Here is an 18634-nt window from a genome sequence, read left to right as displayed (position 1 = left end):
GCTTTGCCACACTGACGACGCGCAGCATATGTAGCATGCGAGAAAGCAATATGGGTTTATTAAATATTAGTGCGTCACATATGTGACGTATGAAAAGAAATATGTTCCTCAATAATAATATTTTACGGTAACAATAAATAGAACACAATAAATAATTGTTTTTAACATGTTTCTCATCAATGAATCTCTTAATTTATCTTCGAACATAGAGAATGTACAAAAATAGTACCAAGTTTTCATGTCTATATTTTAAATTCTCTAATGTCGATGATATCGGGGTCATCGATCTTCGATGCTCTCTCTTTTTCATTCTCTCTCTCTCTCTGTTTACAAATCATTGCATGTAGAACGGTTATTTACAAATGTCAATTAAAAATTCTCTTCGGTTTCCAGTGTCATCGATCGATCGATACGGGAACGGTTTATATAATTAAAAGAGTAATTATCAGACGATCCCATATCCTGGATGTCACTCAATGTAGAGGATCGGACTCGTGCATCCGGTAACTGTGATTCAGGCCAATGATAAGAGATGCACTTAATGCACCCAATCGCAACAGCAACAAGAAATGAGGACAACGATTAAACAGTCCATGTGAAAATGGTTGTTCACTCTTTTGGAACGGAAACGTTTTTATTTCTATCTTATTAATTATTATGTAGCAAGTTATTCGTATTTTCATCATGAAAAGTGACAGAAAAATCAGCTTCATTATTATGCAATGAAATATAATACGAAGCATACTTATTTAAATAGTTTGACGGCTAACCGCGACTGAATTTCGATTACACTATAATTTGAAAAGCGCTGCAACACAAACATAAATGGTTATATAATCTAGCTAATTGCGTTATATTTAAATGTAATTAAACGTCCGCATTTGAACCTCACTTATTGGAATGCGTATGATAATTATTCCGGGCTTTGCACATTCAACTGCCACTCAATGTCAACCACTGAACCACCCTCTACCTGATTTATGTAATTCGAGTCATGGCTACATATATATATATATATATATATATATATATACAATATATATATATATATATATATATATATATACGTGTGTATGTGCGCGTTGCAAGTAACCACTCAGCTACTGACCATATAGTCACAAATATTTATTAAATAACATTTAGAACGAGCCAATCGACCATTCTAAACGATATTTAACAAACATTTGTAGCTGACATTTTTAATCGTTATCTACTATCTGTTATAACATGTTATATGCAAAACAATTACATGTCCTAAAAGCATTTATATATAGGATGTTATATATATGTAACATTTTCTATAGATACAGATATTTTCTGGATGGTTATATTAAACTCTTTGAAGCTCGACAATCGGTTATCATTGAACACATCAATACCAATCGATTTCAATGAGCGGAAAGGAGGCGCACTTTTCGTATCCAATACGTGCAATTTGGGTCAAATATAGGCAAACAACAGTGGTAACAGAAACACTGTCAATGAAGGGATGCAATGCTGCAGCAAACTATTATCGAAAGCATCATACGTCTTGCCGTAGAAACGAATTAACGTCATGCTGTCGGGCGTTACATTCGTGCCGCTTGACCGTGGCAAGGTTCGAGAGAGAAGAAGTCAGATGGATGAGCATCTAGCTGATATGGAGAGACCGAGGCGAGGGTGACGTGTATAGAGGAAGAGAGCGAGAGGACTGGACGCGCGATGGATCGACGGGTAGCTGGATAGAGGCGTCCACCGCCTATCCTCTTTCTCTGATTGCCTTCGAAATTAAACGGACCAGATGTGTGTGTGTGTCTCGTAACTGCCATCAACTCCGGAGTTCACTCGGTTATCGCTTTCCAAAATTAGCCGTTCGATTCCAGTGCAGCAGTGTCACGCAAAGTTGTTGAAGAAGGACAGCTCAGAGGGGATTTCAGTAATTTCGGTTTGCAACATGTCCATCCACTGCAGGTGAAAAATCGAGTGGAAAATGCACACGAATAGATAATTGGAGTTATGACGAAAAAAAAAAAAAAAAAAATTGTAAGAGACCATTCGAGATATTATTAAACGTCAGTGATTAAACGTGACTTTAGATTTACTTGTGGATAAAATTATATATTATACAACTCATCACACTGATTTATCAACTTGTTAATACTTTCGTATGTTCTTGGTACATTAATTGGAGGCTTGGAATTATTAATTTATGTATATTATTAATGTATAGACAAACGTGAAATAACAACATGTGAAATTTTATTTCAGATATTTTTGTACTTATGTAGAAGAATATTACAATATAAATGCTAGACATTTGTCTTGATACATTTTCAGAAATCGCATTCATAGAAACTGGCTCTTTAGAAACGTCATTCTTCGATAAGATCAGTGAAAACTTTCGATTGAAAGGACACGCAATACGAGCCCCATTACCGTAAGAAATTCGTTCTAGCTCTTCGCCCTTTTCTCCGTCGTATCTTTTGTTCCGTCGTCTCGTCGACGAATGGTGGAACTTCGCATCTGCCAGCCATTTGCGGTTAACGTCAAGTTTCGAGCAACGAGAGACGCTCTGATATTCGTGAAAGCCGATACAAAATACAAGCCACGGACATGTATCGGCTTTCACGCTGCTGCCAGCGGAGCACAAAAACTTGTACCACGGGATATGTACACTGACGGGAGAATTCATCGCTTCGAGACGATGCTTTGCTTCGCAAATAATTATTTAGCAAATATTAATATTATTTCTACACATAAATAAATATGTATTTATACATGTATTAAAAATTTCCCAATACAGCTGCATTTCTCAATGTGTATTTTTAAACGTACAAAACGATTAAATTCATCTCATAAATTTAATAACAATCTTCATAGAACCAATAACCGAAAGCCAATATTTCAGCAAGGAATCGAGCCGAGAGATACAATCGGAACCGCTCCCGAGAGCTGTGATTGTTCCTCGAATGCTAAAAAATTGACCAAAGTCAATACGGTCTACATCGTCCAACCTCCGGAACCACCTCTACAAATCACATATATAAGTTCCTCGGAGCCGCCTCGGCAAGTGCCGCGATTCGAAAATATTGAACGTGTCCAAAGTTACGACTCGCCCGTCAAACTTCGCAGATCGCAAGTTCTCCGGAAAGCGCTTTCGCCGTGCGAGACGTTAGAGGTAGAGGTTGGAACAACGACAGGTTGAGAGAGAGAAAGAGAGAGAGAGAGAGAGAGAGAGAGGCATATTTATCACGTGTTCTGAAAGAGAAGGGAGAGAAGGACCGGCTGTTTCACGGGGTAAACGATGGCGTGCGAATGTCCGTGACTGGTGGGCGGATTGCTTATCAAGAAAGACGGAACGGCTCGTGAAATGGCAATTAAACGCACGATCGTCCCTGTGTTAAGATCGGACCACTCCTGCGTGTCGACGTCGATCACAGTGGACGCCCGCGCATCTTCCGTCAGTTAATCCGACTGACGCGAAACGGTGCACGTGTCGCGGTTAAATGATATGGGTGACAGCCAAGGCAATTTGATGTACTCAAGATTGGCGGTTGCATTCGGATCGATGTAGCCATCGATAACGGAAAGGTTTACGGATTATCAATTCATTGATAATTACAAACCGTCAACAAGCATAACGAATATATACGGATGTTACATTCATATATTGAAAGACTTGTAGACGTATATACAATTTGCTGCGTTGATAAAAAAAAGTGCAGAAGTAGAGCATCTTAGAATTAGCAACTTTTCAGTAGAGTATTTTTAAAATGCTGAATTGGAATGTTTTAATATTAAGATAGTGAATATACAATTTCTATAATTTCACATTCTTACCATGTTATAATGTATTCAATTATAATGTCTTTCAATTATAACGTATTCGTTAAAACTAGGTAACGAGTTTTCAAAATTCGAATACCATATTCCCCAGTATAATGTAAATTTCATCTCCTATTAGAGTCGTGATACTTTTTCATGTAAGTATTATGTATAAGCTGCAAATGTGAAGTTTTTTTTAGAAAAATGTATTGGTCTTTAGATTGAATTTCCTTTCATTAAAAAAAAATGCCAATTTTTTATTCTTTTCTTTCAACTTCACTTTTTTGTTAACACAGCGAATTAATACAACTACAATTGACCGATATCTTCATTAAATTATTATTAATTTTAGTTGAATTTATTCAATAAGTAAGCTTGCGAAATTACATAAAATGAAATTGATCCATATTTTTTTTACTTCACGCGTGTCAATCTTTATCTCGATTTCATAAAAAAAGGATATTCCACTAGAAGGCATCATAAAGGCATCTGCGCTGTCGCAATATCAAACATGGTATCAAAATCAGGGACATTATTGCGCGGTGGTGTCATATCAACTCCGATTAAGAAACGTACCGCATTATTGACACGCAGTCAGTACGAGTCGCGTTCTGTCACGTGTTCCCCCGAACACGCACGTCAGTGCACGCACGTGTGCCACACGCGACAATGCAGGAGACCTAATTTCCGGTCTCTCAGCGGCGTGCCAATTGCGATCGCGACGATTGGCAGTCATCAACTCTTCTCGCCCTCGGAAGTACGGATTATCTCACATGGCGGTACGCCACACAAGTGGACGCAAACGGGGAGGGGGGGGGGGCCTGTTGGCTACGCCGGTGAGGCCCCTTTCGGTGTAACGCCTCTCTCGACCGAGAGTCATTAAAGTTTCGCACGTGCCTGGGGGGTGCCGTGGTACCAGGGTGGGTTCGAGACCATTATTTTTTAACGGCTTCCCCGTAGCTCTCTGTCGATTCCCTTTCGGCACACGTACACGCACATACACGAAAGCACTCCGAGACCTGAGTTGAACTGTGACTAATGAACGATACTGTCAACCCAGCTACCAGCTTACCTACGGCGTTTTATTGCAGGTAGACATCGACGTAGAAAAAACACGGGGCTTAAGTCGCACTTTCGGACAAAAGTTAGCATTCGCGATAACCTCTCCTACCAACGCGTTCCGCGAAAATCCGCTCGAGAAAATATCGTAAAAATTCGTTCAAATTGGATAGAGTCCCACCTCTGAAAATATTAGGTTTATGACCGTTTCAGACGCTGTGGAAACGTCGGATGTGATAAATATTGCAAATCTCGCTCCAATTCGCCGGATCACTCTAACGATCTTACTAGTGAGACGACCTGGTTTCCAAACACGCTTAAGAAATTTATAATTAAAGCGAGTTTTCGAATACGTCGCTCGTAGCTATTATTAGTATTATTATAGTGATGACAGAGTAATTAAATAGGATCATCAGAAATATAAATTCTGCAAATTTGATTCAGTGAACAGATAACATATTATCGACATCTTTTGTCCAAAAGCATTCTGGAGTTAAAGCAGTCACTTCATTACAATTTCATTTCACATACAAATATAGTAATATTCCTCTCCAGACGTGTATATTAAATTTTGCGCGTTGTCGCATTTTTTAATAATACGAAGAACGTTTCTTCCTTTATTAAATTAAAAGCTGGATTTTTATGTATGCTCAACACGTCTCGATTTACATCGGAAAACGGGCGCGGTGGGACGTCCTGGCAGAGCCAGCTTTGCGAGAAATAGCCCAGGCTGTGGAACTCTTACTGTTCTCGGACCGCTACGCGAATGTCCCTTTACGCGCGGTCTACGTTGTGTTAGCCGAGCCTGCCGGGTGCACTTCAATTTCGTTGGGACAACACGTGGCTTCTTCTTGGGCGAGATAATCCCACGAGAGCTTGCGGAAGAGAAAAGCTGGACGGAAAAACGGAAAGCGCGGGACAGCGCGACTGAAAAATAAGCGAATGAAAAATTCAAATCGGCTAAAACTGATTTTCCGAGACAAGATAATCCGGATAGAGCCAATACGAAGAATGTCAGCACGAATGGATGTACGAAGTCTTCGGAGGATGGGACAAAAATCAAGTCCACACATAGCTTGTAATTATACAGTCAATTCAAAATATTTTTACATATTTGTATGAAGTTTCAATTCAAATAATTTTACATTTTTGTACAAAGCAAAGTTTTGCAAACTACGAATCTTGATCCACTGTAACTTCGAACGTTTTCAGATTTCTGAAGATAATTAAAACAGAATTGGAAGTATGATATAAGTGTGATCCCAAGTCATTCGCCATTGTAGAATAATCTATAAAAACAAACGGTTTCTCTGTCAAGAACTGTTGTGAACTCGAGAAGCACGGAGATACAATCTCGAGCTTTTTCGCGAGAAACTAGCGAGATCGATAGCGAGCGTCTCGAGAAATAATTATTCGCGACGCGAGAGAAACTAACGAAGGAAAAAGTATCTCTCTCCGGCCCCGAATTCTGAGAGCCGTAACGAACGATTGGGCGAGACAGGCGAGAGATAATATTTCCTTGTCCGAGAGGAATTCGCGAATAATGACGGATTCGCGACACGTCCGTAGCCAGGGCCGAGGAGCAGAAGTATCTCTCGATTGTGTCTCTCGTTAGCGATGTAAACTACGAGAGGACGGAGAAAAGAATACGAACAACGAACTGCAGCTATTGTCTGATAAGAGTTAAGACATAGAGCTTAAAAATCTACAAGTCCCATTTCCTTTTTATCAGAAATAAGGCATAATGTTAGATCCGCAAATATATATTTTTTAAACCTCCGTCTATGTGCAATATTTCTACTTTCTCCTGGGATCTTTTTTCTGCAGCCCAAGTAGGTTTTTTACTGTTCTAGTCTTTTAAAAAAGTTACTTTCGAATATTCTCTATTATCAAATATTTACATTTTTATCACCAAATACTTTTTAATTTAAATGTTAAAACCTTTATTTAATAAAAATTGAAATTTTAAAAATCAGGATTTTAAATTACAATTTCATTTCTGCCAAAAAAGACTCGGATTGCAGACGAAGGATTAAATATTCATTTTTTTTTCTTTTTTTTTTCGTATATAATCGTAATTAGAGTAGGAGTTGTACCCATTTCAAGAGCATAAAACTATGACACTCGGAGGACAAAATGAGCGGGATTATCGGATAAGCTTTCATACACGAAAGTCCGAACATTCTTGCCAGATCGCTGATGAACGGAACGACCCCGTCTTCAATGGACACCTGCGTGACGATATCGCGATCGAATCCGATCGTTTCCGATAACGTCGCGTTACACGGCGAAATTACACGCTCGATAACGCGCCATTTCGTGTTCCAGAACGACTATGTGGATGCAGGAAGAACGCCGCAAGAAAAGAATGTGAGAAGACGAGAGGAGAGGATGCAGCGTACCGTTGAGCAAATCTCAAAAGCAATCTGAGTCGCTCCTAAATTAAACACGCGACCGTAATCACGTCGATCTTTTCAATAAGAGATTACTCTCATCGGAATTGGAATGCATCGTCGATACGCGTGCATTGACCGGTGCTCTCGGGTGCGATCGAACGCAGAATGCTGAAGCACCGTCCTCCCGGAGCTTTCTCGGATAATTACATTGGATTAGAACGTCGTGGAAAGACCTTTCAAATTAACGAATAATAACAGAATTTCATTGCCGAATCGTGAAAATTCGGCCAAAAGCACAAGATTGCAATTCCATTATGATCCCTCCGGAATTTCGGAGCTCGTCTAAATTCTCCGGAACCGCACAAGTAGAATCACGGGATGTTAAGAGGGATGTCTGCGTTTCTTACGAGCACGCTACTTGCCTCCCGGAATGCTACATTGCGCGTTCACGCACACGGTAAGATTTACACTTTGAACTATATTTCCCCGTTACATGATGTTCTACGCGAGCCGGAAGGAGGGAGACGTGGCGCCATGGAGGATGAAGGTTTATTGCCAGAAGAAACGCAGACGCTACCGCGCGGTATTTGTCGCGGAACGTCTAAAAACGTGTAGTGTAACGGTAAAGTAGGGGAACCTTGAGTTTTGGGAGCCCATGAGTTTTGAGCTACGTGTATTTATCGTGCCTAACGTTTTGATGTAACGTTTACTGACAAAAGGAAAAGATGAAGAAAATGGAGCAAAAAAAAAAAAAGATTTCTCTTCCTTTCTTTTTATATTCGTACAAAGAGATGCAACATCGATCGTAAATACTGGTCAATGAAATAGGGAGCATAAAATCACATTTAGAATAGAATTCGAAGCAAATTACTGCACGGAAAGAACGGTTTTGCTCAAGTGTTTAAAAATTAAGCTACAAAAAATTAAGCTAGTAAAAATTATTTCGTACTTGTCGAAAACGATTCGCTCGAGTTCTTTTTAAATTTTTGTGATAAATTTTTCAACATATGTTAATGAGCGTCAGTTTAACATAACGTGATTATGTTATTTAAATAGTAGTTTTAAAAGTTTACGTTAAATTGCTATTCAACGTTCTTAGTGTCAAAATAACAGAATTTATGAGGAAGCAGACAAATAGCATAAAACTAATGTATTTTAAAACATAAATTTTTAAATAAACGAATAAAATGTATGTGTTAATTTAACATATAAACATTAATTTTACTAAAATATGCTTCAACGGTTTGTTTACAAACTGCGTTAGTACTTTTTTTGTGTTTATCTTTTTAGATAATATTTGTGTTACCTTCTAACATATTCATCTTGTAAAAAATTAATAAAAAATTAACATAAATCTGAATGGAGACATATTAAATTTAGCACAAAATTTTCAACGTTGTACAGACTTAAAAATAATTTTTTCAGACCAATTGGATAGAATGCTTGAACGTTGACGCTACTAAAACTTTTAACATTCACCACATTATTGACGTAGCAATCAGTCTAAGCGTCCTGTATCATTTTAATGGTGCAACGAAATTATTTTCAGACCTGTCTAGTAAAATTTTTAGACATTCCACCAAAGCCATTCTATCCGCGTGAGAAGTCGAGATTCAATTGAAATATAATTAAAATATTAACAATCAAACCAATTCTAGGTCAGTCGGGAAAGATTCAACTCTCGCTCAGAGTAATCGAGAACACTCACCGAGGTAAATACAGACTCGCTCCGCGGTAAAGTCGCGGAGCACGAACGGAACGAGCATTATTGATGACGTAATTTGATTTCGATACGTTTATCCACGGGTAGAATCGCTCCTCGGTGAATAAAGCACGCGCGTACAAGCTAAATAATTTAGCTCTTGCTGCTTGTTACACCGCGCGCTTATTTTTCAATACGTTTTCCGTCGGCTCGTGCATTGCTCTCTCGGGGAATATATGCGCAGAAAATGCGTTACATTAATATCGCGTGTACACAATTCCGCGTTAAATTTTGCGAAAATGACGAGAAATGAGCTGGATTTTCTGATGGAGAAAAAAAAAAGAAATAAAGACTGAGAGAGAGGAGAGAGAGAGAGAGAGAGAGAAGAAAAGAAAAACAAATAATTTATAGTAAACTCGTATAAAGGAGGTGTTTCTGAACGGCAAGTTATTTCACGGCTGTATTTAGCCGCCTTTTATCTCTCCGTCTTCCTTTATGATCGCTCTTTCTCCGGACGTCTCTTTCCGCTGTGTCTTTAGAAAACTTGGCAGAACGTCATTCATAACTGACGAAGTTTCCCGGTTTAATGTACAAACGCTGCGCCAGCGATGGAAAGTGGAGCGTGCCGCGCCCGCCGCGCCCGCCGCGCCGGTCAGCAACGGAAGTGCGGAAATTTAAACGGAGTCTCCGTCTTGAAAAATGACTCACAAACAGCGGGTAAACCGTGCGGGGCGATCCGAGGGAACGTCAAGATCCTTTCCTCAAAGCTCCACTCCGTGTAATAACCCTGTTTAACGGCGCCGCGCCGCGCCGTGAAATATGCCGGCGTCTCATTTGCGCCGCTGCGCTGAAACGAGAGAATATTTTTTCTGCCTCATTCATTTACCGCGCGGGTGTAATATATCGTTCGTTGCATCCGGGGAAAGAACGAGAGATTGCAGAAACGCTGCCACGCTTCCACGCTTTGAGACTAAACAGTTTTTTAAGCTATTTGTTCGCGTCAGTTTTACTCTTAACTCTGCCGGTCTCTAATTCTTATCTCGATTGTGGAAAAAAGATCTCTCATGTATATATAACGAGTACTATTACATTAAATAATTATTCATGAATTTATGTACGTGTAGTATCAGCCGTAAATACCGGCTGAAATATAAATTTGTTATTGTCAATCTCAGTTTTAATTATTCAATAAATAAGTTGATGAATAAATGTGTGAAATAAACAACGGATTATTTTAACAATAACACAAAAGAATATTGTGAGATTAAATGTGTTCTTTTCTTTTAAAATATCGATGTTGTAAGTTATATATTAAAATGAATATGCAGATCGAAAGATTAAATTATTACATCTATTCTGATATTGTGTGTGATAAAGCAATAAATGTATAAAAAAATGTTTATTCTTATATTTATCCAAAAATATATCATATTTATTATATTTATTTTAAAAAAAATTAAATTTTAACAAATATTTGCTACTGAATAGTTATAAAGAAATATTTATAGACATAATGTGTAGACATAAATATTTATTTGATGCAAAAACTATTAATTTGATTTAACTATTATTTTTAATTGAGTAAATATTTATTTAGAATGTAAGTAAAATGTTTATTTAGTATTATTCAAAGAAACGTGTATTAAGATTTAGTAAATTTCTGTTCAGCGTACTAACTAAAAAATCAAAAGGCCAAGTGCAGTTTGGCGTTGCACTGGCAAAATCAATTGCATGAATCGAGTAAGGTCTGGTATCGGAATCTCTGGTGTTATATATATCGGGTGACGCGGAAGCGAACCTTGCGTAAGTCGAACGATATACGTCACTCGATACGTTGAGGTACCGAATCGCGTATCGAGTTAGGTAAGTGGATTTCTCGCATCGATACATTCGCGTTACATAGCATTGCACTTCCCTCGTGTTAGCTCACGGAAAGAGCCAAGCTAAATTGAGCCATCTACTGTATCAGCCATGCTTGCGTTCTCCGCTTTTGCGGGGTGTCTCGGGTTGCTGTAAAAAAAAAAAGTTACATCAGCGTAACCCGCATATCCGGCGCCAGTGTAACCCCCGTAGAATTTTGCACCCTTGTGCATCCCCATTTCGTTAAGTATCTACGTAGTAGGAAAAATCTCGCGTTCTTCTCGCTTGGTTCACACGCTTGGATGCCGCGGTTACGTCATCGTCGGAGAACATGAATAGAAAAATTCGTAAAATTTGGAGCATGAAAATACGGTAATACAATATAATAATATGCGTTATGTTACATGACGTAGCATCGATCGTTATTCATCGCGCATTTAACGCTTAATGCGGTCATTTGATGCCGAATACAGTTTGCTCAATGTGGGATTTCGCGATTCGACATCGAAATGAAACCCTGGCTGGTTATATTTAACGTTGAACGCATAGCGAGAATTTGAGTCATTGTATTATATGTATATTTGTATCGCTACACTATCAACATATATAATTAATAATTAACATAATTTTCTGATAAAAATATTTGTTATTTTATCACAGAACACGAATGTAATAATTCCTATCAGTTTTAATATTTATAACAGAAATAAAATTATATATCTATATATATATATATTCGCATAATATATAATTTTATGTATAATTTTTCACGTATATCGTGAGAAATACTTTGACGATAAGGCTCGTCACCGCGATTTACATTAATTGACAATTGACCGCAAGCTATCAATTGTTCGTGAAACTATATCCGTTCGATCAGAGTGCAAATAAACGTAAACGTTGAATTAATCATTCAAATAGAATATTATTCACCGATAATATTCATCGCCAGAAGGAGGAAGATTAAAGTTAATCGAAACATGCTGCCAACTGAATAAACAATGACACGGTCTGACGTTAGAACATTATCATATCATAACATTACATGTCCAAAATTAACGATTTCTATAAAATGTGAAATTTTATGTTTTGCCCAGAAAAATTAAACGCAACGTAAAAATCGTAATTATATAAACGTAAACATGTATATTTATATTAATTAATACATTCTATAATCTAATATAATAACTTTTCCTATCTCTATTTACTACAAAGTCAATATAATATATATATTAATATACAGCATACGATGAAGCAATTAGGCTAGTCGTATACATCATACATATATCTAGTTCATCAAGTGCACGATATTACACAATATATATTCGCAAAAAGATACGTCTAACTGAGGTCAGATTAACGTGATCGCAAAATTCTGCGTGAGATTTTAAAGCGTCACTTGACAAAGCGAATGTATCAGACAGTCGATGAATAAATCTGAATGTGATTACGAACCGACAAGCTAATCCGATCGGCATAGTAATAATTTATGGAAATTGTACGGTAAAATTTACCGGGCCGTCGTAACGTGCGGGTAGGCGCGTAGCAAAGCGAACGTGTCGGTAATTTTCTAGCAAAGTTAATTCGTCGGCAAATGAGCGGGCCAACCTGATTAGCGCGTCCGCGGCATAATTAGCGAAAACTTGGGCGATCGACAGCGATGAAATTTTATGGAACGGTCATACCGCACTGTGTGCCCGTTTACGTTGGTCGTCGCCAAACAGAATGTGAGTATCGATCTCGGGGACGATATCGCGACACGCGGTATAATTTGATTTTCGCGCGGAATGAAGTTATGATAACGCATAACGCAATACCAAACTGACTGGCCGGTAGTTTTCAGGTCAGTGAGATACGAATTTTACATCGCGCGAGCAGATACGGCCGGTATTTGTCGACGCGAAACAAAGTGGTTTTATGCATCGGCGCAGCTCTTATCGACTCTCCATGTCTATTTTTTAAAATAATCTATCGGGAACAGTCAGCATCGCTCGGCTATTGCCTTTAACGAAGTTGCAATGTCAATCAATTTGCTCTTCGAGTACTCACGATCGGGATTCACATACCGAGTTGCATATTTATCGGTTAACGATCACTCGGCACGAGTCACATTGCAAACGCATCGAGGATTCGTTTGAAATATAACGAAATTCACATACCGAGTATTTTAAGTATTAGTACCTGGTACTATTGGTATGCAACCGAATATTCCAATCACGAAAACCAAACGACATTAATATTAGCCTTGAGTGACAAACGCTTATGGGACAATATAACTCCCTCTACGGGCTTTTACCTATTACAGGCATTAAGCTATTCGAAGCATCTTTCTTTATTACATTCGCGTAATAAAATTATATAGATACGCTGTTCTTAAGCTTTGTGTCCACGATGCTAGAAATCGGTTCGAGATCTCGGATAGAGAAAGAATTGATCAATTATATTGGTCACGTGAGCGAATTGTTCTAATGTGATTTATTAATTTTTTCTCTGTCCAACATCTCGGACCAATTTTTAACATTGTGTGGCTTTATTCATGAAATATTTTTATTTATTGTGCTTATATGTACATTGTGTCATATTCCATATTATTATTATTACTATTATATCCAACATAAAAAGATTAATACGTTTAAAGACAAAAAGATCCCTTTTTAAGCGTCGTACGGTTCAATAATCGATATCGTGAAATTAAAACGGGCAAATAATTCGGATAAAAGAAAAATGAAGATATTTAAAAAAAGACAATTCAGCGATATTAATTATATCAAACTATCGGATATACAGTTTTTTCGTTGAAGTTACCTATCGCGAGTTTAGCTTTATCGATTGATAAAGTGATTACTCGTCCTATCCTTACCAATATGTGTACGTTGCGAGAACCAGCGGATCAGCAAACAATCGCGATCGGGGCTCGTAATTCTCGCGAGAGAGGTCTTGCAGTTTTACGATGTGTGCCCAGCCGTGACCGCAGTTGTTGAAGCCGAAACATGGACCTGGGCTTATTTAACCGAAGTGGCCGCATCGCCGATACACGCGTGTAGCGCTAATGAAACTAATTACGTGCGGCGCGACACGGTGTAACGTGCACTTATGCGCGCGCGCGCGCGCGCACGCAGGGGCGCAGCCATACGTGAAATCACGATCGTCACGGTCAGATTAATTGGATTAGAGCCGGTGTTTGTCGGTCCTTAATGAGCGTAACACACATCGCCGAATCTAATAAATCAATCGCGTATGTCGCCAGAAGTTTACCCCACCACGCGTCCCCTCCTCGCTCTCGCATTTATTATACAAGGCATTATCGTTTTCAGTGTTCGAATCAATCGAGCTTCCGCTCTCTATCTCGCTCCCTCTCTCTCTCTCTCTTTCTCTTTGTCTCTCTCTCTCTCTCTCGACACGTCGATACCGGAGAAACTGGATTTCGCGGAAAGACGTCCTATCGCGCGCGTGGACTATCGATCGCCATTCATGATTCACGAGGAACCCGCTGTTCGGTGACACGCTGCAATCACACACACCCACACACACCCACACACACCCACACACACACACACACCCACCCACGCACGCACGCGCGCGCGCGCGCGCGCGCGCGCGCGCGCGCGCGCGCGCGCGCGCGCGCGCGCGCGCGCGCGCGCGCGCGCGCGCGCGCGCGCGCGCGCGCACACACACACACACACACACACACACACACACACATATATATAGGTACGTATACATGCATCTCTGGAAGAGCTGGTACATTAACGAAGAAATGGTGCATTAGTTAGTCGGATCAGCGCGGACGGATCGCTTATACGACAGAGTATCTACGTCGTATCTAACATATAATATTTAACGCGGCCACGTGCAATGCAAACGGGTCATATTTGAGTTTCTCATTAAAATACAAAATTATTTCTATTATGATCAATAACAGCATTGCACAACAGAGAACATTCAGTCCAATCAATTCCCCTCAATAATTAATTAATGTTGAAAACACGTTTACAATATCGCACGTGTATAATGAACGCTCTCGCGTTATATCGACCAAATGATTCTTCGTGGGAAATCGAGAGAGAGAGAGAGAGAGAGAGAGAACTGCGGTGTTATTTAAAAAAAAATATCGCATATGAAAATATTGGGGAAATCTTTAATATATACTGAAAAAAATGTACAAAATTTTAATAAATAATTAAATAATTTATTCGAATAGCAACTAAATACAAAGATGTATTTATAATATTTAATATAAGAACCATTAATTTTATTTAATTATCATCTGTTATTGAGTAAATATTTATTGTAAATAAATGTCTAGTTGGTACTATATTGAAATAAATATTTATTAAAATTTAATTACATTTTTTTCTCAAGTGAATATATGTTCTCATATACTACAGTATTATCAGTCAGACGGTACAAATGAGATACGCGTATAATCATTAGTTTAACTCACGAACGGCTGTTAATCACAAGGCTGCCGAATTTGTAACGCTCGCCCGTCGAGTAATTTCACTTAACGTACATTTCAATTGCGTTAAAGCGTCTGTGCACGCCTTATTTATCTAACGCAGACTTACGTCGAGTGTCAATACGGAATGAGAAGACAGACAGCCGTGTTTAGCTCTAAATACGAGGATACGGGCCTTTGTCTCCCGCATGACGCGTGCGATAACGTACATGCACGCTGTACGTAACGACCGATCTGTCGTACCTCCGTTTACATCTTGTCTCCCAAGCATTCTCCTTTGGAGAAGAAGTGTAGACGCGTCAAAAATGTTGACGGCCACTTCTACGAATAGCGCAAGTATTTGCGTTTTTTTTCTTTTTCTTTTTTTTCTTTTTTCTTTTTTTTTTTTTTTGGTGACGTTGGAATCTCTCAGGATCTCTCATGTCCCTGTGTTGCTGGATCTCCCTTTAAGAGACGACGAGAAAGGAAAGAGATGTCGTTGAATGGTTCACGTAAACGACAGTATTGAGAACGAGGCAAACGAGAAAGACCGAATGAATGCTTGAAAAATTTTGTCGAAAACGCGATAAACGCCATATGTCGGCGCCTTGCGAGAAGGCGTTTAGATGTAGGTATATCGAAACAGAAAATTGGAAGATTGATGAAATTCGTGATTGCTTTAATATAAGTGACATGTATTATTGCATCTTCCGAATAAACGATCTTAAAGTATCATACATTATTTTAGGTATTGAATTTATGATTCTACTTTGAGCATTTTCGATTCTCGGTTTGACAAATCATTTTACGCCAATCCATTTTTGGAACATTAAACATTAATGGATTCAGAAATTTGTCAAGAGTGGCCATTAGAGCACCATAGGCGAAATTTTATTAAAGGTTAAATATGAAAAAAGATAGAATATTTAAATTATCACATTGAAGAAGTATTAGTTAAATGTATAATTCATAAAAACTAATTGAAAATTATATTAACGCATAAAAAAGAATAATATAATAGAATCTACGTTTTTTTATATCTAGGAATTTCCTATTATTAAATTAAAAAACATTTGTGGAATATTAAAATTATGATTAAGCATTTCAGAAATATTTAAAATATATAACATTTTACTATAAATATTTTTAAAAAGGGAGGGCATAGCTGCCATGTCTCCTCCTGTAGATCCGCCAGTGATATTAAAGATAAAAAAATATAAAATAATTAAATTAATTAAATGAAAAGCCTATACGAGCTACTAGCCCACACTAGTTGTTCGTGTGTAACAATAAATTATATAACAAAATTACAGATATCTCGACCCTTGATTTGGGTGTACCTCATTACAAAAACAAATGTATAATTACACACACAATATTACAATACGCTTTTTCACAGGCGGCATTGTTAAACTATTGTTCATATATAAAAATCATCAAATGTATAACATCTTCAGTATTTGGCAGAATAGTTAAACGGTGGAATCAAAATAATAAACTAAAATATTAGAAACAGTAGAAATTATTTTAGTCAACTTAGGTACATTATTCATAAAACGATGGCAAGATAGAAATGCGCACAATTAAATCAAGATGTGTACTAAATACTGTAAGCTTGTAAGAGATCGTCGGACAAACAGTGACTAATATACATGTACAGAATAAGATAATTATGTTACCTATTCAAAATGAATTTCCGACTCTAATAAACACGTGTACGTGACATTTCAGTGCGATTCAATGGTTCTCCGACGACTCTTCGATGCCGACAAGGCCCGAAATCGATCCGCACGATCGCGTTTGTGCTAGACGAATTTTTACACTCCTGGGAGATGTAGACGCGATTGCGTGCGCGCGCGTTTAACTAGCAACGCGCTGAAATCGTTCGCTCGCGCTTGTTCACATCAACAAGTGGCATGCGAGGGACAGTTGATTCGCGCGCGGCAGCCACGCACAAAGGGCCGCCGATTCGGATACTTTCATGACGGGCGAATGCACGCGAGCACCGCCGATGGTTATCGCTGCCCGCGATAGTTGCGCACGTACCAGTCACCTATGCACGATGCTTTCTCCATAGTTGTAATCGATACCGGGCACAATATGGCAGGCGTATCTAGTGTGCCTGCCATCGATACCCACTTTCAACACGCGTTCTTCGATCCGCCGATATCGCAAACATGTCGTGTAAACTAGAAAATGACGCATGCGAAACGATACTACCATTTGTATTCGTGTGTATACTACGCGCGCGCGCGTTCGTTACAACTAGACAGTCCTATTCTATTAAATATTCGAACGAATAAACGCGATCGTTTTCGATCGTTTATCAGAGTCCGTTCTCCTCTATATGTACGTTTTATCGGGATGACATAAAATAAACCAGAAAACAGAGATGTACGCGATATGATACTGTATAAAAGAACCCTCGCGCGTAAATTTTAATCCATTTAATATTAACCCTCCGTCTGCGATCATATTTTTATTCTCTTCGTTTGCAATTCAATCCAAGTTTTGACTGCTCCAGATTTTCGAAAAATGTAAAAAATTTAGATTACTTTTCAACATCTGTTATATTATGTATTAGATACCAAATAGTTTTAACTCAAATATTATTAAATGAAAATAAAAGTTTGAGGGTAAAATTTCGCTTGTGCGAAAAAAACCCACTTATAGATGAAGAATTAAGCGCTAAAATTCAGCTAAAATCAAATAAGGCATCTCCCTATTTTACTCTGTTTTTATTCACATATCGATCATATATATTGTTTAATGTTTAATCAATGAAATTTTTTCAATGTGCAAACGCGTCTATGTTTATGATGCACGTGTCAAGGTAAGGTGTGGCTTTGCAGGGATAAATGATCTATATTTTGTCGACTAACCCGAACCGATGAAAAGTTAATGGGTTATCCGATATCGCCGAGTTCCCGTAAATTATCAGGTGCTCGAGTTTGGTCCGAACTTAATCAGGTAAATTCGACCTCGATCCGGGCGTGGTCGGATCAACTCGAAGTCGACAACTAAAACTTCAAATACCGGGGCGCATCGTTGGATGGTGCTACAATGAAAGATAATTAAATCAGCGTCATACCGCCAACAAAGTTACGCGTAATAACCTAATCACCTTTTTGCGATATATTAAAACAAACTTTCATTGCACGCGTCATATAATAATAAAATGATTGACAATAACTTTTTCTAAACTACTAAATTTCTTGCCACTATTGAAAAAGAGTGAAAATATTTGCACTCTTGAATAAGAATAGTAGATCTTTTTTGGAGATTTCAATCTTTTGGAGTAAGATTTACTCCAAAAAAGGAGTGGCAGTATTTTCATTCTTTTTTGGAGTAAAATTCCACTGCAAAAAATTTAGA

General features: G+C 38.3%; 1 protein-coding gene across 4 annotated transcripts in view; it reads right to left on the bottom strand.

Moving 5' to 3' along the window:
• Positions 1 to 18634, bottom strand: part of LOC108751968 (semaphorin-1A) — a 272728-nt gene that overhangs the window by 28455 nt on the left and 225639 nt on the right. The window lies entirely within an intron of this gene.

The sequence above is a fragment of the Trachymyrmex septentrionalis genome, unplaced genomic scaffold (assembly GCF_001594115.1).
Source record: "Trachymyrmex septentrionalis isolate Tsep2-gDNA-1 unplaced genomic scaffold, Tsep1.0 scaffold53, whole genome shotgun sequence".
Taxonomy (NCBI): Eukaryota; Metazoa; Arthropoda; class Insecta; order Hymenoptera; family Formicidae; genus Trachymyrmex; species Trachymyrmex septentrionalis.
The sequence above is the reverse complement of the archived record's forward strand: the minus strand, read 5'-3'. Positions and strand labels throughout refer to the sequence as shown.